Source organism: Anser cygnoides, chromosome 5 (assembly GCF_040182565.1).
Source record: "Anser cygnoides isolate HZ-2024a breed goose chromosome 5, Taihu_goose_T2T_genome, whole genome shotgun sequence".
Taxonomy (NCBI): Eukaryota; Metazoa; Chordata; class Aves; order Anseriformes; family Anatidae; genus Anser; species Anser cygnoides.
The window spans coordinates 64606214-64628130 of NC_089877.1; the positions used below are offsets into that span (position 1 = coordinate 64606214).

The 21917-nt window shown below is 44.8% G+C and overlaps 2 long non-coding RNA genes across 2 annotated transcripts in view; both read left to right on the forward strand.

Moving 5' to 3' along the window:
- The window catches only part of LOC106046968 (uncharacterized), a 278491-nt gene that overhangs the window by 134358 nt on the left and 122216 nt on the right, over window positions 1–21917 (forward strand). The window lies entirely within an intron of this gene.
- LOC106046969 (uncharacterized) lies at window positions 377–20781 on the forward strand. Its single transcript, XR_010832088.1, has 4 exons — window positions 377–1494; window positions 12258–12341; window positions 19622–19713; window positions 19944–20781. It is a non-coding gene; the product is annotated as an uncharacterized lncRNA (long non-coding RNA).

Consider the following 21917-nt stretch of genomic DNA (forward strand, 5'->3'; position numbering starts at 1 on the left):
TTCAAACCACTCAGATTAAAAACTCCAGGGCTAAGACCTGTGGCTCCCAGAACCCTCCCGGGCTCATTTTGAGCTCTGGTCAGGCTGAATTGGGCTTCAAAGTAAATGGTGAATCCCCTGCACAGCCAACTGTGGGTCAGGCGCTGTTGTGCTCCCTCGTTTTTGAATGTTCTCAAGGCCAAGGTCTCCGCAGCAGCTACCTGAGCAGCATGCTCAGACCTCTGTCTTGCGATGAGCACCTCTGTTTCCCTGTTGTCTCCAATTTATGTTGATGTTTGCAGCTGTAGACTGAGGTGGAATGCCCCCAGCAGCAGGGACTGTGCTCGGCTGGGTTTTCTGCCCGTGCAATGCAGGACAGGGCCGTTCCTGTTATTCCAACTATTAATTATGATTCAGATACATGGATGTGACAACCAACTATCTAATATATCTCTGCCTGTAGTTTTGCTGCTATAATCAAATGACTTGACTTGATCAGGAGGCAAACTTTGGTACTACCTACCCTTCAGGCAGCCCTCCGACTTCCCATTTCTTCGAGCAGCAGGTTGCTGGTGGGAGCTTTGGCTGGTGCACCGTGGCTCAGCCTGTGCCCAGGGTCCGTAGCCGCTGCTGGCCTGGGGGTGGAGTGGTGGAGAAGGACAGGAGGGAAGGAGAGGGGCCTTTGATGCCGAGTGGAGTCATGTGTTGGCAGTCAGTGCTGCCTTATTTTGTTCTGGAGGTGATATTATCGTGATGGATGGGGCCCTGGTGACATCTGACAGGGAAAGGACTAGCAAAATAAGTGGCGATGCGGCCATTAAATCTGGTAGATGCACCAGAAGCATTGGTGGAGCGTGACTTCGGCCAATATAAGTGATTTTAACCAGTATTGATTTCAAGGATTCTGTTTTGGTGAGTGTGTGCGTATACATGCATTTCTTTTGAATGTGGACTATATTCATAGAAGATGTAACTCCTGGACTGAAGAAATTTAGCTAGTTTATATGATTGAAAAGTGCCACAAACCTTTAAAATGAAATCTCCCAGGGACTGCAGAGCCTCGCCCTAACAGCAAACCAAGGTGTCTGTATGTGCCTTGGTTGTTTTAAGGAAACTGGGCTAAGTGGAGAAAAAGCTGTAAGTTAGGTATGAGATGAGGAGAGATGCACAGAGAGAAGCCACGGTGATTAGTAATCACATCTGTGTGATCTAGATCAGGCTCAGCTGGGAAAAATCATCCATAAAGTCTGTTGAATCAGAAGAGAGCAGATAGGTTGCAACGCTTCACATTGCTGTTGTTTCTCCTGTATCAGGGTTTGTTCTCTTTCACTGTTCCAGCTATTTTGAGGGTGCATTTCCAGCTCATCAGCAGGCAGATTTTTGCTGAAGAGCTTCACCGAAGAGCAGGTACAGACGCAGCATCCCCTCCCTGTGTGCTGAGAAACTCGAAACCACCGGTGTGGTGCTGGAAACTCGGAAGCCTCCCACTGCGGTCCTGCAGGAGGACCTGTGACGGTGGGTGTTGATTATAGTGCAATAAACCCCACTGCCTGCGTTAGACCCCTGGGAACGGTGGGCCTCCGTGTGCGTGTTCCTGCGTGGCTCTGCGAGCGGGTTGGGAGCAGGGTGTGCCCTTGGAAGGAGCTGCCCATCACGCTCACCTTTGTGGGGTGGCCGAGCAGGCCTCAGCAGATCCTGGGGTCTGAACAGCGCTGTGGGGCCGGCGTCTGGCAGTTACAGCGGTCCGTCGGCTGTGACTCGGGTTGCCAAGGTGATGGATTGAAAAAGGGCAAATCTGCGCTCGGCTTTCAAAGGCTGGGTTGTTTCTTTTGATCTGCAAACCAGGGGGGAAACACACACAGGACTAGTGCCTTTTTTGTTCTGTTTTGTTGTGTTTCTGTACGACAACCTGAATGCTCCTGGCAACTGAATGCGCTGGGTTGAGAACTCAGGGTAAGGCTTGACACGGAGTCAAGTTGCTAAAGTCACTATTGAACCGCTAAAGTATGTCTGAAAAAGACAGCATCTACATGCTGAGCCGGTGAATTCTCTGATAAGCTCCAATTCATAGACAGCCATACAGCGGGGCTGACTTTTACATACTTCAACAAGTGGTGGCGGTATCCACGAGCATCCAGGATGCTGTCCTGCGAGGGCGTTGGATACAAACAGTAGTTCTTGATCCATGGAGCTCATCGGAGGAATTCAGTGTGTAGGGGGAGATTGGGACCAGCATGAGAGCACATGTGAATGAGTACATCTGAAACCTGACTGAGGATCTGCTGCAAGAAATTGCTTGCAGATCCGTGGCTTTAATCATGCTGGGACTGGATTAGAAGCAAAGCTAATACTTTTTCCTTGGCCTTCTTGTTGACTCCTTAAGTTAATGCTCTTTTTCCTCAGCTTAGAAGAAAGATATCCTGACTCAGCAGTTCAAACCTCAAAGACCAGTGGAGAACCTTGCACAACATGGTGTAGTGAATTTAAGCCTGTCTTCCCCAAATACATCTTTCATGGTTGAGGAGCGTAATAACTAAAACACGCAATACTCGGTTTTTGCAGATGTGTGTGCAAAACATATTTCACCCACATAAGCATCAGGGATGCTCAGAACTAAGCAAAATAACTCTGTATTTGTACGCTGCTCTTTTGCTGACTCCTTGTACCTGGACATTCTTGATCACTCTGATTTTGCCGGGTGAATGCTCTGCCATCTTGGGGACCTGGAGCCATACAGGCAATTTATATGAAGTGTATCTTTCTCTGCAGAAATTTAGTATGCAAGGAGTTCCTGGAGGGTATCTGGCTCACATAAAAGCTTGTCGGACCAAACCCAACACCCTAATTGATTATTTTCAGCAGACAGTACTGTGCACGTACATAGCCCTACCCACTAAGCAATATCCTTGGCCTGAAACACAGGATTAAATTTTTGCAGCATAACAAACTGCTAAAGTCTCCATCTGTACACCCAAACTGTGCTAGATACTAAAAATTCATCTTTTTCTTGTCTGCAATGAAGAAGACATAAGTGCCTTCAGCGTGCATAGCTGTGGGCTAAGCTCATGCAACCGGGCTGGTTTCTGCAGTGGGGCTGGTGGATGAGGGTTGAGCACAGCAGGCCAGTTTTGAGTCAAAGCTCTCAAACGAATGACGTCCTTGTCCTCACAGAACCACAGAATTGTGGGGGTTGGAAGGGACCTCAAGAGATCATCAGGTCCAACCCCCAAGTCTTCCAGCCTGAGACATGGGGAGGTGATCGCAGAAGTGCCAGCAAAGACCTGACTGATCTCCATCTGCTTGGGTCAGAGGTTGTTAAGATATAACCTCTTGGAAAGTGTATCTTTCCTGCTGTCTAGGTTGCCCTCCACATGCTGCTGTGCCTGCGTGAGACGTGTACAGGTCTCGGTGCTGTGCCAGCACCTGACGCCATCCTCGTGCATTATCTCTGCTAATGCACAGAGCCGGCCGCGTGTCGGGAGATGTCAGTGTTGATGCTGACTGCTGGTTTTCTGGCTCAGGTAACACTGCTGCTCACGTGCTGCTTGTGCAGATGTCTGCGATGTAGTGCTGCTGCACGGGCAGGATGGAAGCACTTGTGTTTACACCCATGCTCTCCTCCCGTCCGTGATTTGGGGTGATCTGCCTTGTGCTGGTGGCTCAGCACACTGCTGACCTTGCACTGTTCCCAAAATTGCTTCATCCTGGTGGCTGAACGCACGCTAACTGGGCTGTTAGTTGCTGTCATAGTTCCTCCCCTGTAGTGTCTGCATTTCACTTGTCTTTGTGTCTTTGCTAATATTGAGACTTCCACACAGATCTGCAAGTGAGTCTTATTTTTCTCAAGATTTTAACTTAAGCCACCGTAGATAGAGCATCCACCCATGTGCTGACTTGGTTTTTGATGTAACGCTGGTTTTATGGTTCAGCTTTGTAGTTCATGTTCAGGTATTTACCGTCTTTCAGAACTTTTAATGTTTACTGAAATGTTCAGCTTCTGAGTGTCTTCTTTGTCTGCAGGCATCACTTTTGATATCTCAGGCACATAGGGCAAGGGTAAATATAAAAGAGAAAATCCTACTTTTATATGATATAGGCTGACTGTATCTTGCAGGTTTCCTTGCCTTGCAGACTATGTCCCAGAACTGGATCAAATCCCACCCTGCTGGCAGCTCTTGGCATTTATAGGTGTCTGTTTCAGGGAGACAGTGATACGTTACACCCTGCTTGATTATCTTGAGAGGTTTTGGGTCCCGTTTCTGAGACAGCCCTCCTCCACCTGGTGGTTCTGTATGCTCAGAGCAGACTCACCTGCTTGTCTTTGGTGTGGCCTCAAAACCTGTCCTCACATGGACAACTCTGCAAAGAGGAGACCTCCTTGGTAATGACCACCATCCAGATCCAGACGCGGTGAGCTTTCCTTGCCTCTTCTGTGGTCCTCCTGCCCTTCTGTTACTGAGCCCGCAAGCAGGACAGCTGCTCGTGGGAGAAGGAAGCTGTTCTCTGACAGTACCCAAGGGGCAGGGATAGAAAAGAGAAGTTTGTGAGGTCTCAACAGTCTTCCCAAATGGCGGGTGATAAAATTCGTCCTGAAGGCTCCACAGTTTACCTTCACTTCCAAACCTATGCAAAAGGGGGGGTCCTCAAAGAGTGTTTGAGCACATTGTGGACGGAGGTGAAGCAGCTGGAGCAGGGCTGAGGACGTGACCGCACACTGAGTAAGGTCTGCAAGGTGCACAGTCAGGGTGTTTCTCTTCTGAACGAAACCAAAAAAGGGTTTATCTACTTGCTAAAAAGCAAGAGAAGCCAGATTTTCCATTCCTCTGCTCTGAAGTTTAAGCTTGGGGATTGATGTGGATCACGTACAAAGAAATATCAGAGGGATCTGTTTCCTCTGATAGGGCTGGAAATGGGTCTCTGGATTTGATAGTGTGAACTGGCTGTGGCTGCCTGGGAAGGTTGGGACTGGTCTCGGACACGGTGCTGGTACCTGCTGGCACCTCTTTGAAGTCACCCCATCGAGGCAGTTCGTACAACGCCGAGCTGAGCAGCCAGACCCGAGCTCACCGTGAGCTCACCCGAGCTGGAGCTTTGGGAGTTTCTGCCACGCTGAGGTGGCTTTTTGTTTGTGTCACGTAGCCTTGCTGAGAAGTAGTGAGCATTGGTCTGGGAGGAATGCCGTTGTAAACTGGTGGTGCTGCTTCCGAGCTAACTTCACAAAGACAGCTTGACTATCCCTCCACAGCTCTACCTGGTGCCTTAGGGTGCTGTGCAGTTCTGGAAGCTTTCTGTGTTCAGTTTTCCAGAACTCTTCATGGCATGAGTAGCGCTCCTGTAATTTGGAAAAAGTGGAGCGGGCGATATCTTTCTGTTTAAACGTTGTGAGGTAGTCCTAATCCCTTGGGAAAATGTGTGTGTCCCTATCCATCTATTCCTATGCATTTCTTATGTATTGGAAAGTGGTGGTGTCCAGAGAAGCCTTACGGGATTTCTGCTCTTGGTGGTGGTTCCTTAACCGGGCTGGAGGCCACATTATTTGTATCTCTTAAAGTCTGATGTGTGAGGGTTCTTTCTTCCTGTGGGGCATGGGGAGGATGGAAAAGGTGAACGTGCTCTCCTCCACCAGCTGGTTAGGTCGTTCTTTTCTGGGGGGTGGTTAGCTGAGATTCTGATCAAAACCCCTTGAAAACCCGCTGTATCTCAACAAAAAGGAGCGATTGGTTGGCCGACTGTGATGAACGTTGGCCGTGCTGTACCCAGGACCTCGGCAGCCAGGGAAGAGGAAGATAGTACCGTACGTGGTGGGTGCTGGAGCTGCAGCCTGTGCTCGTGGCAGCCGATGAGGTGCTCGAGTCCCAGACAAAAGCTGCCATCCTCAGCTCTGCGGAGGCCTCTGGTAGTCGGCTAAATGAGGGCGGTTCATAGCAGCCGAGGATCTGACCCGCATCTTTGCGTTGTAACTTGGAAAGCTGTAGTGGAAACTAAGAGAATTCCTTGCTGGTGGTCACTAAACATCTCCTGCGTGTCCTTTCAATCCCGGGACGTTCCCTGTCTCGAGCGCCGTGTTCCCGCAGACTCGCCTGCTGGCTCGCTCCCCTGCACTGACGCGTTTTCTAACAGCCCGTGACGTGACTGACGGTTGAACCCTCTGCTGCCTTATTTGCTGTGAAAGGTTACTGGCTTGAGTGAAATGTGTTTAGAAAGTAAGACGTTTGGCCTGGGGTTTAACCTTCGCGAGGCTGGGGGCAGGGGAATTTGACTTCAGCGACTGAGTGTGCCCACAAAGGTGTCAAGGAGAAAAGCTCTGCGTGTGCCTGGGCTGGAGGAGGAGGCTCCCTGTTGTCAGATGGTGCTGAGGCAAGGGACAGGCTCTCCTACAGGTGGTTCGATGTCTTTACAGTTGCAGACACAGTGGAAGAACTGTGCGTTTGCTCAGGGCTTTTCACACCTTTTATTTGCATAGAGAGACTTGGGCTTAACTCCCCCTGAGCAGCTGCCTCCGTCAGCAGTTGTGCTTTGTGACTTAGGCAAGATTGAAGGTTTGCTTTCCGATACTTTCCCTCCTCCTGTTTTGGCCAGTCCTGGTTTGAAAGATGCACACTGTTAGGAGCAGGATGAGGGACGTGTCAGCAGAGCAATTTCGAGGCAGTCAAAGTCAGGGTTTTTGAAACAAATGTGCCATTGAACTGAAACATGGCGCAGCTGACGCACAAAGTGCTTTTTCCAACAAAATCTGTGACTGGGGAACTGGCAGGGAACTGCTGAGGAAGGCAGAAATTCCCCCGTGGGACAGCACGTGTGAGCAGCTTAGCTGTGAGCTGTCACTGTGGGGTGGGTTGGACTGGGACGGGTCCTTGGGGGGTAGCGATACGGCCCTCGTGGCAGTCGCGGGGGAGAGCTCTGTTCTCCAGAGAAACTCTGTTTTCTAACAGCTGGGTGCAGACTGAGGGAGCTCCTTATTTTAGCCTGGGGAGAGTGGCCAGGAGCGAATGACCAGAACATCCCTTTGTTTTTGCCGTGGGGGTGTGAGCACAGCAGCGACACGCTGGGACTCCAGTTAGCCGGGAGCCCTGCACGCCTGCTGGCTCGGCAGCAAGGACTGAGCCTCGGGAGAGGTGGAAATCCCTGTGCACACCCAGCAGCAGCCTCTTCTGCACCCTCTCAGATCCCTTCCGATTTCAAAATCCCAGTGCTTTGTTCAAAGGCCCAGGAACCCCAGTCTGTAAATACCTTCGAGGTCTGCCACAACCCCGCGATGCTCAGGGTGCTTGAGAGCCCCTCCAGGTTGAGCCCCTCCAGGCTGAGCCCAACTGATGCCCCTTCACCCATGGGGAAAGGGAGGCCAGAGCTTCCCCTCCCTCTTTCCTGGTCTGTGAACCTGCAAAAAGACCTCAGAGTAACCCCTCGCTTCCCTGCAGTGGCTCCTGTGTGAGGGGCTGGAGGAGCGACCTTTGTCTCTGGGGTGCTGCTGAGCTCGGTGTGCAGGAGAGGCGCACCTGGGATGCCAGGAAAAACAAATCTAGTGGGAAAAGAGACTGGAGCATTGAATTGCTCTTAACTTTAACCCTTATGCTATCGATTTTGTGTACTTTCACTGCATTATCTGAAAGCAATACAGAGCTTATGATGTCTAAAAAATATTTGCCATTTTTTATTACTTTCTACCTTTTAATTACTTTTTTTGGGGGGGTAACTGTACATAATGGCAAGAGCTTTCCTTCCATATACAACGGTGTGCTCAGAACAATTCAAAATATCCTTGGTTTGTACTTGTCTGTAAATAATTTCAGGCCAAGTGATCTTTGCTGCAAGAGCATGCTGACTCCACACCACAGTAAGACTGTAAGCAGCGTGTGACAGTGAGCAAATCCAATTGCACTTGCTTTTTTTTGCATCTCGTTGAGTGGAATGAGGAGAGTTTCATGGTAGCATCACCACAAAAAAACAAAGGAAGAAAAAACCGCTCGTAAAAAATCAGCTTGCTCAGCTTGCTTTTTCTTTCCCTCTGATGAAAGAGATGAAGTTGTTATTTGGGAGACAGAGCCCAGCATTTTTCCCAAGGAAGCCTGTTTCACGGAGAGGTCTCTGCTGAGGCTTAGATGGTAACCAGAAATGCTAGGGGGATGAAAATGTGGGCTAATAATCCTTTCGAGGGCCCGATTCCCATCACCTGGGGGGCCATGCAGAAGCACACCCCGAGTGACAAGAACTTGTACGTACGGCACAGAGCCAGGCTGGGGACGGGGAGCCAGGGGGACCAGCGGGGAGGGGTGGGTGTAGCAAGGAGGCAGAAAACGGCCTTGGTCTGGCTTTGTCCCAAAGCTGAGGCTTGCCATCAGGTCAGCTGTTGAGGAGCTGCAAAGTGGACTGTGGAAAGGGAATGTGGGGGAAGGTTCCTTCGTTCATCGCTCAGTTCTTTGCATTCAGGCATTCCTGATTTTCAGGGTTTTCAGGGGGTTTTCTCACCCCCCCCCCCCCCCTTTTTTTTTCCTGTGGTCTAAAAAGAACCACACTGCTCTTGAGTGATTGCAAACTTCTAGCTTTCCAGAAAACCTTGGAAAGACAAGAGGGAACTGTTAGTGTAAGTCAGCGGACATTTCAAGTCCCATTGCATCCGTGTTAAAACACTGTGGGGAAAACACAGCAGAGGATGATTTAAGTTAAACTTGTGGAAGTTGCAGCTCCTGTCATACATTACACACCAAGACCAATTTTTGATCCTGTTAGCTCCCAAACATCGTCTGCAGCTCTTCAAACTGGAGCTGCTGATCAGGGTCCTGAGGGACGGGAAGCAATATCTCCATCAGACATCAGATCTGCGGGAGCGGCACTGCTGCTCCACTCCGAGCAGACTTGCGGTGACTTGTGCGTAAGCGTCAGGACTGTCAGAGCATCAGGGGAAAATTCTCAGTGCAATTTGGGTTGATTCAATATCTCATTACATTTGCATAGGCATCCCAGTGATCTGAAGCACAAGACAAAGTGGGAGTCGCATGTTTAGACATGGGAGAGTCCCTGTGTGCTGAATAGGGACGGGAGCAGCATGTGGGTATTGTTAGAAACAAAAAAAATACACAAATGTATGACTTTTTATTATTATTATTATTTAGAAAGAGATCTCTGTTGCATTTCTCCATCTCTAGCTAGACGCTAGCTTGTGTAGCAGGAAATTGTTACCCAGATATGCGTGAGGTTTCAGGCTGTATTATACATTTACCTGTGGCTCACAGAAAAGTGTCGTATGTTCTCTTCACACACACCCAGCAGTAAGAAGGCAGCACTCATTTTGGGGAGGTTATAGTCATGGCTGTTTTTGCTGAACCAGTCCTGGATTTCATGCTTTCTCATGTCTTTTATTTTCTCCCTCTTGAGTGGCTGTAATTTTGGTTATGGCATTCTCTTTTTGCACGTTGATTGTAAAGAAAAGCTCCCTGAAATGCTCAGGAAAACTATATTTTTTTCCAGAGATAGAACTGTAATTTAAGAAAGTATCTTGCATCCTTGGGCAACAGGAGGAATACAGAGAGGCTTTATTTCAGTTCCTGTGAATAAGGAGGAACCTGTGCATGATTACACTGAAAATACTTCCCCCTTATAGTGTGAAGATAATACGGCTTAAAATATATGTGTTAAAATACAGTACATCACCAATGATGACAAAAGCCTTGGGTCTCTCTGTGTGTTGGTTCTTTGTCCTCTCAGCCACTCACAGGACACATCAGTGTATTAGCACCCACACCCTTTGACTAACTGGACATGAGTTTGAGTTGTTCAGATGTCTTCCTTTTCCTCTAATAACCCAAGAGTTTGCTAATTGAAAGGAGCCCTTTGAAAAGCCCTGCAAGGGCGGGTGGTAGTTCTCCCTTTGGGAGGGCTCCTCCTGCAGCCAAGGCTCTGCTCGTTCCTCTCCTTGGGCTGGCCCATCTCGGGCAAGAGGAGATGAGAAATTACAATAGGCTTGGTTCATTTTATTACATCCTTTGGGAGTTACCAGGAAAGATCAGGACCTCAGAAATGGGTTATTTCCTTTGTAAATCCTTGACTGAAGAAGGTCTGTATGTCTCTATGAACATGACGGAGAATTTACCATACTAATGCCAATCGGTGGCGATGAATCGGTGTGGTTTAGTGTGGGCTCACTGACTCAGGACGAAAAAGAGCAGGCTGGGAGCCCTGGCTCCAATCCCTACAACTGATCTCTACAAAAATGCCAACCTGGGTGGGTTTGTCCCGATCCCTTTATGATTCAGTTCTTCTAGTTCTGGCTCCAGATGCCTCTGCGTGCCTGTGGTGTGATGTGTTCCTGCTCTCTCCTTTATGCTGTTGCCTGGGCTGTAGTCCCATGGTGAGCCTGAGAAGTATTCCTGTCTGCTGGCATGAACTGCTGCTTTGCATCTCACGGAGACAAGTGATGAGTGCATGAAGATAGCAAAATAATTCAGCATCAGCAGCAGCCTTTCTGAGACACCTGTGCCTCGGTGTCCTGTCTGGCTCTCCACCTCCCGTCAGCTCCACTCCGGGCATGTTCATCTGATCTTTGCATGCACATGTGCATGGCCTTTCACCCACAGCAACGGGGAATAAGTGGCTGTGGCGAGGGGTGATGGGTTTGGAGCTGGCCAAGATTGGAGGGGGTTGTCTGCAGCTCCAGACTGCTGGTGCTCCCTTAGCACATGATGAAACAGGGGATGGGTGTAGGGGAAAAACCCCAAAATAAGATCTCAGCAAGTAGCTCACAAGCTGAGATTTGCATATCCAGAGGAAAGATTGCATCAGTTTGGCAAAACCACCACTTAACCTTTCGTGGGCAAACCTGCTTCATTTTAAGAGTGGCCAATGGCATTCTGCTTAAAGCTTTTCCCAATCAACAGAAGCTAAATAAAAAATTTGGGTTAAGCTAATATGAGATTATCTGCATGGAGTCTTGCACTGGCTTAGCAAAATTGGTTTTAAAAAGATCCCTTAAATTAAAGTAGTGGCACTTAATAAATTGAGAAGCTCTAGACGTCATAATGCAGAGGGATTAGGCAGTTGGATTCATGGTGGTGGACTTGTGGGAACCTGACCACAGTGTGGTAGGGTTAGAGGAAACTCTTCTGAAGGACATCTCACACTTCTCTAAGTGTGTACCTAATAATGTGTGGCTATATGCAATGAATTTCAATAGTTAATGGTGATGCTTAGAGTCCAATTTCCATCTCTTTCACCTTGAAGGATTCAAAACACCAAATAAAATCCGTGGCTTTGATTAATGGCATTTTCAGATATTAATTTATTTATTTATTTTATGCTTGTGTATGATTGAAATTGTTTTTTAAGAAACAATTTAAGAAGATAAACCCAGTGGAGAGTTTATTAAACTCAATCTCAAGGAATGTTTCCACTTTAGAGTTATGTCCTATAAATTCTATGCTATGTTTCCAATTAATAATGAAGTCCAAACTCCCATATTACCTTGTCACAGGTTTAGTAATATATGGCAAATTACTTTAATTCTTCCCAGTTCCCATTAGCATACTAAACTACAATTATAATATTCTCATATTTTAAACATTCTGAAGTTTTTACCATATAGCATTGGAATTCCGTTCCAGGATGTCTGCAGAAAAAAGGGGAACTCATCTGCATAACACTGTGTTGGGTTTGAACAGAGCTGAATCTGCTATTAAGAAATGAATATTTCACAGTCTGCATTAGGAAAAGACAGCTTTAACTGAGCAGGATATGGTTCATTAAAAAAAAAAGTCCTCTCCTCCAAAACTGGCTGATCTGACCTACACTTCTTTCTTAATAAATAATAAAATAAAATAAAACGTTGATGCTAATAGACGGAAATAATTAGTCCCAAGTCAGCTTTGTAGGGAAAAGGAAGCTGTATTTTTGGTCTCCAAAAATTGCCAGCATTATGTTGGCTTGCTAAGAAATGTTAAAAACCAACACAGTGAAACATACCTGTCAAGGATTTATCACAAGGAAGCAGAATGCAATCTAACACAAAGATGGGTCTAGTGGTCAAGTTCAAAGATTCATTTGCCTCAATATTCCTGACTCCAGCAGTGACCACAAATGAGTGCCCAGAGGAGGACATGAAAAATAAACCTAGCTAAATCTGATACTTTACCCCAATAGCTCTTCCTGTCTCCAGCTCTTCTGAGTTCAAAGACTCTCTGTGCCAGATGTGGCTTCTGTATATTCAGCAGTTCTTGATGCACCACTCCTTGGGAACCTTATGCAAGTTTGCAATTGATTGTGAAGGTGATTTCTCTCCTTTCATACAGGAATGGAGAAAAATGCAGAGAAATGACTGTGGCTCTCTGGTAGCTCCTGCTGCAGTAGTGAGACGAAGGCTGACCTTTTCACAGGTATGGGTATGAAGGAAATGTAAATGCAGAAGCCACAAAGCGCGGAGGAGCCCTCTGCATTGTAATTTGGAGCTTACCTGGCAAGGAGAGGGAACAGGAACAGAGAGAGGGCAAAATGGGACTGTGGCTCCCTAGCCATGCAGTCTGCTGGCCACCTCTTCTGGGAGAAATATCACAAGCAAGGACTCAATGACGGGGCTGAGAGTAGCAAGCTCATTCTCATCATGGCAAAAGGATTAGAGAGAAGCTGCAAAGTTCTGTACCAAGGGATCGTGTTTTAGTCGGTTTCTTAGTAATTCACCCCAAAACACTGAGACATATATTAATAAGTGATAATAACTGGAAAGGTAAGCCCTGAGCTAGCAAAATGTCTGTGGGAAGAAAGTTTTTATTTTTTATTGATTCCCTGCCACCAGATAGCCATGTTAAAGAAAGACTGGTGGGACATCAGAGATCTGAACGCTCTGGGAGATTTTTGGCACGTGAGGCTGAAGTGTCAGCTGAAGCAAAATTTTGACGTTATGTAGTGTTTAAGGAGGGGATAATGTTCCTGTTTCAGCAATAGGACCAAACTGTCCTTGTGGGCACTGCAGTGAAAGTCTCTGCTCAGGGCAATCAAAAAAAAAAAAACCCGAAGCAAGACAGAGGCAGAAAAAAGGGCCATGAGAAAGACCTTCAAGGGCAATTTCACAAAACGTTTGAAATCAATGGTATGGCTTCGGTGGGAGCCTTATGTGGTATTTGTGAAAAAGATATTGCAGAACTGGAAAGGGTTTTGAAGAGCAACACAAACGATAAAGGCTGCGGTAAGAAAACCTCTTCTCTGAAGAGCATCTGAAAACACCTTTGTTCTCGGAGAGGACACAAGGTGTGAGTTTATCTGTAAAGGCTGGTCTGAGGGGCACAGGCTGCTAACAGAAGCATCCTCCCCCTGGTGTATGAGCACCGGCATGGGAGGAAATTCAGTGAAACCGAAAGGCTGAGAAGGAAAAACATATTCTCTTATGCACTTTATACTGGGCCTGTGAAACTGCAAAATGCGACTGAAGCCAGAATCAGCATTACCAGGTATGCTTTGCTGGATAATTAACATAGCTAGATTTCTTATAGTTAAAGGAGGAGGGGGAATCCCCTTTCAATGCATTTAAACCAACCTCCATCTTCTAGGATTAACGTGAAATTTATCGTCAGAAGCAGATTATTCCACCTGTCTATTCGTGGGGTTTTGTGTAACTCCTCTTAAAAGGCTGCTCTGCTGGTAGCTGCTAGAAGTAAGGCGTTTGGCTCGGTTCCAGGCTGGGAATTTCTCTGCTCTTGACTACAAGTTATTTCTGGTCAGGATAATTGAACCAGATCCTCAGTGGATGTAAATTATCCTTGGTCTGCTGGAATTGCTACTCCATGGTTTGTGCAGATCCAGCATTTATGGTATTGTACATGGCGGTGTTGAACATGCTGCAAGTGCATTGGGTATCTGTTCCTCTGGATATTTCACGGGATTATTAAGTTAAATAGGTTAGCAGGAGGATTTGTAAAATGTTAATTTAATTGTGCTTTAACTACTTTGATTAATTGTGCCTAGCTTCAGGAGCAAAGCACGCTCATGTGGTTGGTGCAGCAGAAATGAAGGCTGAGGGAGGTGTGTGGCAGTGTAATCAAATACTTTGAAACCTGTTTCTTGCTTACTAATTTTGTTAAATGTGTAGATTGTCTTTGTTGGTAGGTTTTTTCCTTCTTTCCCCAACATGAGAAATAAATAAATAAATAAAAACCCTGAAAATGTATTACTGCTAAACAGAATTTACTGTTTAAAAAGAGAGAAAATTTTATGCACCAAGAATTAGAGACATTTCTCCTAATCATATTGTGGTGCTAACAAGTAGCATATTGAAACATCTTTGCATGAGCTACACATGAAAGTGTGTTATTACCGCAGTGTGACAACACAAATAGATGAACAAATTATGTATAAAGAAGCATATGAGAAAGTATAGTATATTCGTATTAGCTCACTTTGAAATGCATGACTTCTAGTATTTTTCTAAAATATCCCTAGCTGGTACCTTGAACACAGATTTTAATTCAAAGGAAATCATTCTGAGTTAGCGGCGTGCTGAGAAGTGGTGCTTGTACAAACAACAGCCGTAGAAAGAGAAGGTGGGTTCTCAGGTATTAGGCTGGACTCAAGGGATTGTGGCTGAACCCAGCCCTGCACAGATCGCAGATGTAGGCTGGCTGTTCCTTCTGTTCATACCTCTGCTGGTGCTTGGTTCGGACCAGGAATTCACTTTTGAAGCAAATCTCTCATTATCCTCACTTTACTGCACTTTCGTGCTGTGGAGTGTTTTTGGCATGTGAAAATGGATCTTCTTTGGGGTGTAACTCAGAAATGGGTGCACCCAACACATGCCCGTTGTGGGCTGGTGTTCAGTGCACAGTACCAGAGCTAGGCCAAAATAAAACATGTGAAAGGATGCTGGGTCTTCAGAGCCAATTGCAGCACTTTACAGATCACAGAATCACAGAGTCACGGAATTGTAGGGGTTGGAAGGGACCTTGAGAGATCATCGGGTCCAACCCCCCTGCCAAAGCAGGTTCCCTAGAGAAACGCAGGTTCCCTAAGTAATAGGTAATATTACCTAATAGGTAATAGATACAGATAGGAAATATAGGGGAATAAAATAAAATAAAAATAATAAAAAAAAAAATAAAATAGAAAATTAATAAAATAATAATGAAAAATTAAAATAAAAAATAATAGGGAATGGAACAGATACACTCTTACTTTGGCCTCAGGACCCTTGACAAAGTTGATGTAGCCCCCTTGCCTCTGTTTTCTCTCTGTCCAGTGAGCACTCCCCTCTTGCCTTTGTTTTATCTTCTCTAATATTGAAAAGAAAGAAAAACAAGTTTCATATTTGGACGTTTTTGGGATGGAATTACATCAGTGTGTATTACTGGGCAGATTCCTTTGGGAGAGAGATGAATCGTCCTTCTTGTCACTGCCCAGTGTATTGCAAGCTCCATGGCACATGATGGGAAGGCAGCAGCGTTTTTAGGCTCCTGTCCATGTTGCTTTCATACCTGCATCTTACCGCAACAACCACAATGGCAGAGATGGTCATTTATATGTAAATGGTCATTTTTTTCATGTGTCCGTGTGTAAGATGCTGCAGAAACGTCTCTTTAGGAGTGGTCCAGGGACTGAATTACAGTGGTTAGGACTCAGCTTCTGTATCTTTGCTTGTCCACACGCTGTTCCCCCGAAGCTTTGCTATTCCTTCTGAGCTCTGCCACTGATTTTGGAATTGCTTTGACGCTCAACCACTGCATGCAGCATTCAGAAGTGCAGAGCACTATGTCGCCGCATATACAATTCATGTTTCCTCAATTCCATACCAAAAGGAGGATGCATCACAGATGTAATGAATTTTGCTGTCTCTGACCATAGTCAAGAAGGAGCTTTGGTAACAGCATTCTCAGCATCCCTGAATACACCAATAGGAGCAAAAATAAGAAATGCAATTAAGTTACTAACATTATATATCCCAGTGTTCTACCAACCTATATCTCTGTTCACGACTTGGTCTTAGCTGAGGTCATGTAGATAGTTAATCATTGCAAATTTCCCAGAAAACTGCTTAATCTGGGGCTTTACCTTTAATCAGAAGGCTTTCAAGTACAAGTCTAACTGTCATAACAAATAGAAGGATACTCATCTCCATTCCAACTTTCTTTTTCTTTTGTTTCTTTATTTTTTTCCCCAATTATTGTAAGTTTTTCAGAACATGTGGATCAACAAAGTAAAAGCTGTTTTGCAGCTAGAGGAAGACCTCTTTATACATAGCTTCCAAAGAACTAACTAACTTTCTTTTCTTAGTGAGAAAATCTTAAGTGACAAAGGAAAAGAGTGAGACATCACTAAGCTGAATGAGCTACAGCATGAAAGATCTATAAAAGTATAAAGTATGTCTTCCTTTACTTGAATGACTTTTTTTTCCCCTTTTTAAATCCCCTGGCTTACTTGCTTTTAGCAAACACGTAGGTAATGACAGGTAATGGTGACCCCTGTTGCAAATGGCTTAGAGTAAAAAGAAAGAAATACGGCAAAGAAAGGTTGGGTTTCATGATTAAGCATGGTCATCACAAAAGAATGGTACATGCAATCATAGAATCATAGAATATCCTGAGTTGGAAGGGACCCTTAAGGATCATCAAGTCCAACTCTTGATACCGCACAGGTCTACCCAAAAGTTCAGACCATGTGACTAAGTGCACAGTCCAATCTCTTCTTAAATTCAGACAGGAATTCCTCAGTCTTAAGCAGGTGAAGAAGGGAATATTTTCAAGGTCATTTTTGCAGTCTGGAGCACATTTGTGGTCCTCAGCCAGTGAGTGGCGCAGGAGGAAAATCGGAGGAGGGACAACTGACAAAACTGACCTCTTATTCCAGGTCCTCCCCAGGCCAATCTCTCCACTGCTGAGCTGCGATCTCACAGCAGGTTAAGGAGGGCAGTCAAACTTGGTGTCTGGGAAAAACAGGGGTTATAAAGAGACCAGCCCAGTAAAGGTCCTAAACTGCCTGTCTTGCTTGCCCTGATTGCAGTTGTAACCTTGTGATGCTTTTTTATTTTTCCTTTCCATTTGTTGCTGGAAGACAGTGACTTGTTAGGCTGCAGAGTGGTAGGACTGTACTGGTGGTAGGTACGTGTGGCTGAACAGGACACTCAGGGGCTCTGAAGCGGCTGCCCGCTACTTGCAGACAAGCTGGTAACGGGTATTTCATCCAGAAGGATCTACAGAGCATCCCTTCCACAAGCTGTCAAACCCCAAAGGCTGCATAACACTTTCCAGCACCCTGCAATGAATGTGACTTTCCAAAGTCCTTTTCCACTTTGCTGCCCCACAGACTCTGCAAAATACAGAGGAAGAGCCATGGCCACATTTAAATGGACTTTTCTTAAAGGAAATATATCTCACCCGTCAATCCATGTATCCCGCATTAGGCTATAAGGCAAGTGGATGAACCCCATTTGGCAGTCCAAAGCTATATTTAGGCTAAACCAGAGTAACTGCAAAACCCTTGTGTGAGAAGCACATTTATATTTTATTTAAATTTATATTTAATCCCCTTTTCTTTTTTGCTTCAAATTCCTCTAATCCTTGCTATTTAGAGAGCATCTTTATGTTTTATCTCGTTAATATTAGTCATATTAATGAATACCCATCACTAGTATTAAAAATAAAGAGTTTAATTCCTCCTTCATTCTTAGAGGACCATAAAAGTTGTTTGGCGTAAACTAGCATGATTGCTGACAGCACAGATAATTTCTACTCTGCATGTGTGAATTCTGCCTGATTTTCCATAATAGGATTGTAATGGCTGTATAGTTTGTCTTAAAAAAAGTCTCTACTCCTGCCCATGATCTACTACCTGAAATCTTACTAAAAAGACAACTGCCCTGAGCAGTGGCCAAAAGTTTCTATCCGTTGCCATTAGTAAGTCATTAGATACCATTGATAATGCTGTTTTTTCTCTAGTCTTGTGTATTTGCCCGATGTTTTTCAGCCAGATCAAAATATGAATGTCAGGCAAGTAATTACAATAACTTCCAAAGATTTGACTTAAAAGAAATGGAATATTGCAATTTGGAGGTTGGAACAAAGTTTGGGAAGTTACTAATACTCCTTTATGTAATATGGGTTTTGTGCAGATAAAATATTTGAGGAAGCTCAGAACCTCCTGGTCTTCAGGGATTCAGGAAGCATGAAGTTAGTCTTGCAATTGCTTTTCAGGTACCTTTATAAAAAAATCTTGGAGTTTCATAACCTGTAACCTGATAGTGACTGCACTTAGCAGGTTTTCATCTGCAAAGTGGAACTGTGGTAGAGGTGACGGTTCTTCAAGGTCCTCCATGCGTGTCTGTTGCATTGTCTGTCTGGATCCAGCCTCGATATCAAAGGACTTATATTTTTTGTAGAATCATAGACTGGTTTGGGTTGGAAGGGATCTTAAAGACAATCTAATTCCAACCCCCTGCCGTGGTGTGGCAACTCGCCACTGCCCTTGGTGTGAAGATTTTCTTTAATCTAAATCTACCTTCTTTTATTTTAAAACAATTCCACCTTGTCCTGTCACCACATCCCCTGACCTAGTCCTTCCCCAACTTTCCTGCAGCCCCTTCAGGCACTGGCAGGCCGCTGTAAGGTCTCCCCGGAGCCTTCTCTTCTCCAGGCTGAACAACCCCGACTCCCTCAGCCTTTCTTCGTAAGAGAGGTGCTCCAGCTCCAGGTGCTGTAACCCGGTTGTAGAAGGCCACCAGATTTGTCAGGCATGATTTGCCCCTAGTGAAGCCATGTTGGCGGTCACCAATCACCAATTTTTATATTATTTGAATGCAGCCTGCTACTTTCTCTTAGACACTCACATCAAAGTCACTCTCCTTACCCTAACACTACCAGAGGGTTTGTTCCCTTCTTCTACTCAACCATGCTCCAAAAGCTGATACCCTTGTTTTCTTAATGCCCCAGCCATCTTCACCGAAGGGGGTGTGCATTTCATTGTACCTGTAATCCAACAAAACAGCAAGAAAAATAGCTTATAGCATGAGGAAAGAGCTCTTTCAGGAAATTTCCGTTCTTCTCATTGCCGACACAAAGATGTGCTGCTGTTTGGATGCACGTCCAAACTGAACTGCATTCACTGTGCAGTAGCAAGGGCACAGCAAACAAGTTAGCTTCCACAGCTCGATCTTACTCGTCTTTCTTGTATTAACAGCAGTAATGCAAACTGTTTCTGCCTCCATGAAAGCAAGCTAGACACATTGTTTTGTTGATATTTTAATTCTGTTTCTTTCTTGGTAAAGGCAGACCACTCTTACAGACTCAGGCAGAAATTAAAATTTTGCTGGTTATTTCCTGCAGAAACATGCCAAAGAACTTCTGTAGCTATGGTAGAGTCAAAAAGGTTTTCACTTCATACATTTCACCAGCTTAGAGCTAATAATTTCTTCTCTTGATGTCAATTGGTAACATTACTTGCCTGAAAAGAAATAATTTCATGCATGACCATGCCAATTAAATCTAATCTTTTTGCTGAACTGTCCAGAAACCGAGAAGATACTTATATGTATAAACAAAAATAATTGTAACTTGAAGCAGAATGTCTCTCAAAATATATGTCTGAGTGACAGAACAGGGTCTTGGCAGGGAATAAGGACAAAAGACCAAACTCTGAGGAAAAAAAATTGAAGGCTGCTTTTTTTGTGTGCTTTCCATAGGAACCCCATCCATTCCTCAGTGAGCAAAATGAGAATCATTTCCTTTGCTTCACTACATTTTTGAACAGCAACTAGAACAGCGGCAGATTGAGGTATAATATTGCAGTTCTCCTCTGCTCTACATTTTCTCCAAGTATTACAGTGTTTAATATTAAGTACTGGGAAAGAAACATAATTAATAGTGTTTCTGGAAAATACTTTGTCTTGCATTGCAAAGGAAGGAATAATTCCACCAAAAATAAGGAAAGCTTAAAAGAGCGAAAATTTGTTTTCTTTTTTTTTTTTTCCCCCTTTAAAGTTCTCATTATCAATTTTTCAACAGGCACACAGCCCTTTAAAATGAGATAAAGTAATCACGGAGAAATGATAGCTGTGTTGTTACTGAAGAGAAACCGAACAGATTCTGCAATAAAGTGGCTGAAACTCCCATGCCCTTAAGCTCGATAATGACCGACTGATTGCACCTTTCCCTTAAAATGACTTCACAACTGCTGCGTGCAGAGATCGCTTCACCCACAATTAAAACCACTACAGCCTCTAAGACTCAACATGGCAGCGGCTGAGCCGTACACCAAAATAAATACGTTTTACATGGCTGCACAAAGTACATGCTAGCTATATATTACTATGAAGATGAGCAGCATTTAGACAAGCTGAAATAATGACCAGCAGTCTTGGTACCTGCTTGTTGCACGGGGCTAATGATAATCTGCCCTTTCAATTCTTCTTATTGCCTCAACCGGGTGCATTATTAATGTATAACCATTATACCTCATCTGAGACATACCTACCCAGCAGAAAGCCATCTGCTGCATTGTCAGCAGCAGCCTGGGCAGTACCTGCATCTTTGCGGTCCTGAAGAAACTCAGCTTTGCTTATTTGATGTGCTCAGCTCCCTGTTGCCTTGACATGGCGGGGAAAATAAGTGCAATGACAGTGCGTTGGAAATGAAAGCGCCTATCTTCAAATTAATGCCCAAGGGCATTTTGTATTATTGTTATAGCAGGATTCCTAAAATCCAGTCTTTAGGTGCAGAATTACAAGGGTGCAGCGAAGCCAGAGCCACCAGCACCTCACTTTCTTTCCCAGCACATCACAAGTCTGTCTGCCATGGCTCTGAACTATCTACTATCAGTATTCAGCAGTGTCACTGTAGGTGTCTTTTTTCATTTTCCTAGATAATTTCCTGTCAAGAAGATTAGGGAGCAGCCTTCAGGGAGAAGACAGCAGCTTTGGTGACATCCCTCCCATTTAGCATTGGTTATATTTCGTATGGAGGCTGCCCCGAAGCTGTGGCTGTGGGATAACGTGGGGTGGGAGCTGCTGGACTGTTGGAGATACCTACAGAATCTCTCAAAGTTTTCAGGATCCCTCCAGGGCGTCAGTCTTTAATAAATACTCTGCCTTTGGGAAATCAGGGAAGGGCCACATTTGGTGCAATACTGGGATGCGCCAAGCAAGTATTTGGCTTTGCGATGGCAGTGACAAGCTTTCTTAGGTCAAGTAGCTATGTCCTCGTTGTGACAAGTAGCATCCCTGGTGGCATTAGCGTTACTGGTTTAACAGCAAAAGGTTGATAAAGCTGCTGTTAGATCAGAAGCACAGCCCCGTGCAGAGGCAGACACCATGAGGACGTGCATGTGCCAGAAGCACACTGGAATTTTTTCTGCTTCCAGCTTGCTTTTGGAGTGTACGAATTACAGGCAGTCTAGCCCATCTTGCGGTAATTTATTATCTGTGTCCATAGCTCAAGTAATAAGGCAGCTTTAATCAATAAAAGTTGTATTTAGCATCAATATTCCTAGTTCTCATTTTCAGGGTATTGAGGAGTGCCGCGGGTTCATCCCACACTGGTGGGTTTGTGCTTTTCCAGCTCAACTATCACAGCCAAATGGGAAGGTATGATATCTGGTATCTAATTAGAAAAGATTGGCAGTTGTAATAAGACCAAAGAAGTTTTTTTTTATTATTATTATTATTCTTCATAAATTTGTTGGATATTGGACTTAAAACTTGTGACTCACACCCTCAGGATCATAAATTTGGCCTTAAAAATATGACAGCAGTGGTATTTTAAGTATACATGTTAGTTCTTAATACTTCTCTTGCTTTGTGGTTTCATATTTTCCAATTTTACCCCTTAACTAGAGGCTGTAAACTTTGAAGTTTAAAGCAAAATTAAAATTAAATTCTGGACTTTTGAGCTGTAAGAAAATAATATATATTTCAGTTTTAAAGATATATCTGTGAAAGCTGGTAACAGTGACTGAAGCATATAATTTGCTCATGGTATTGT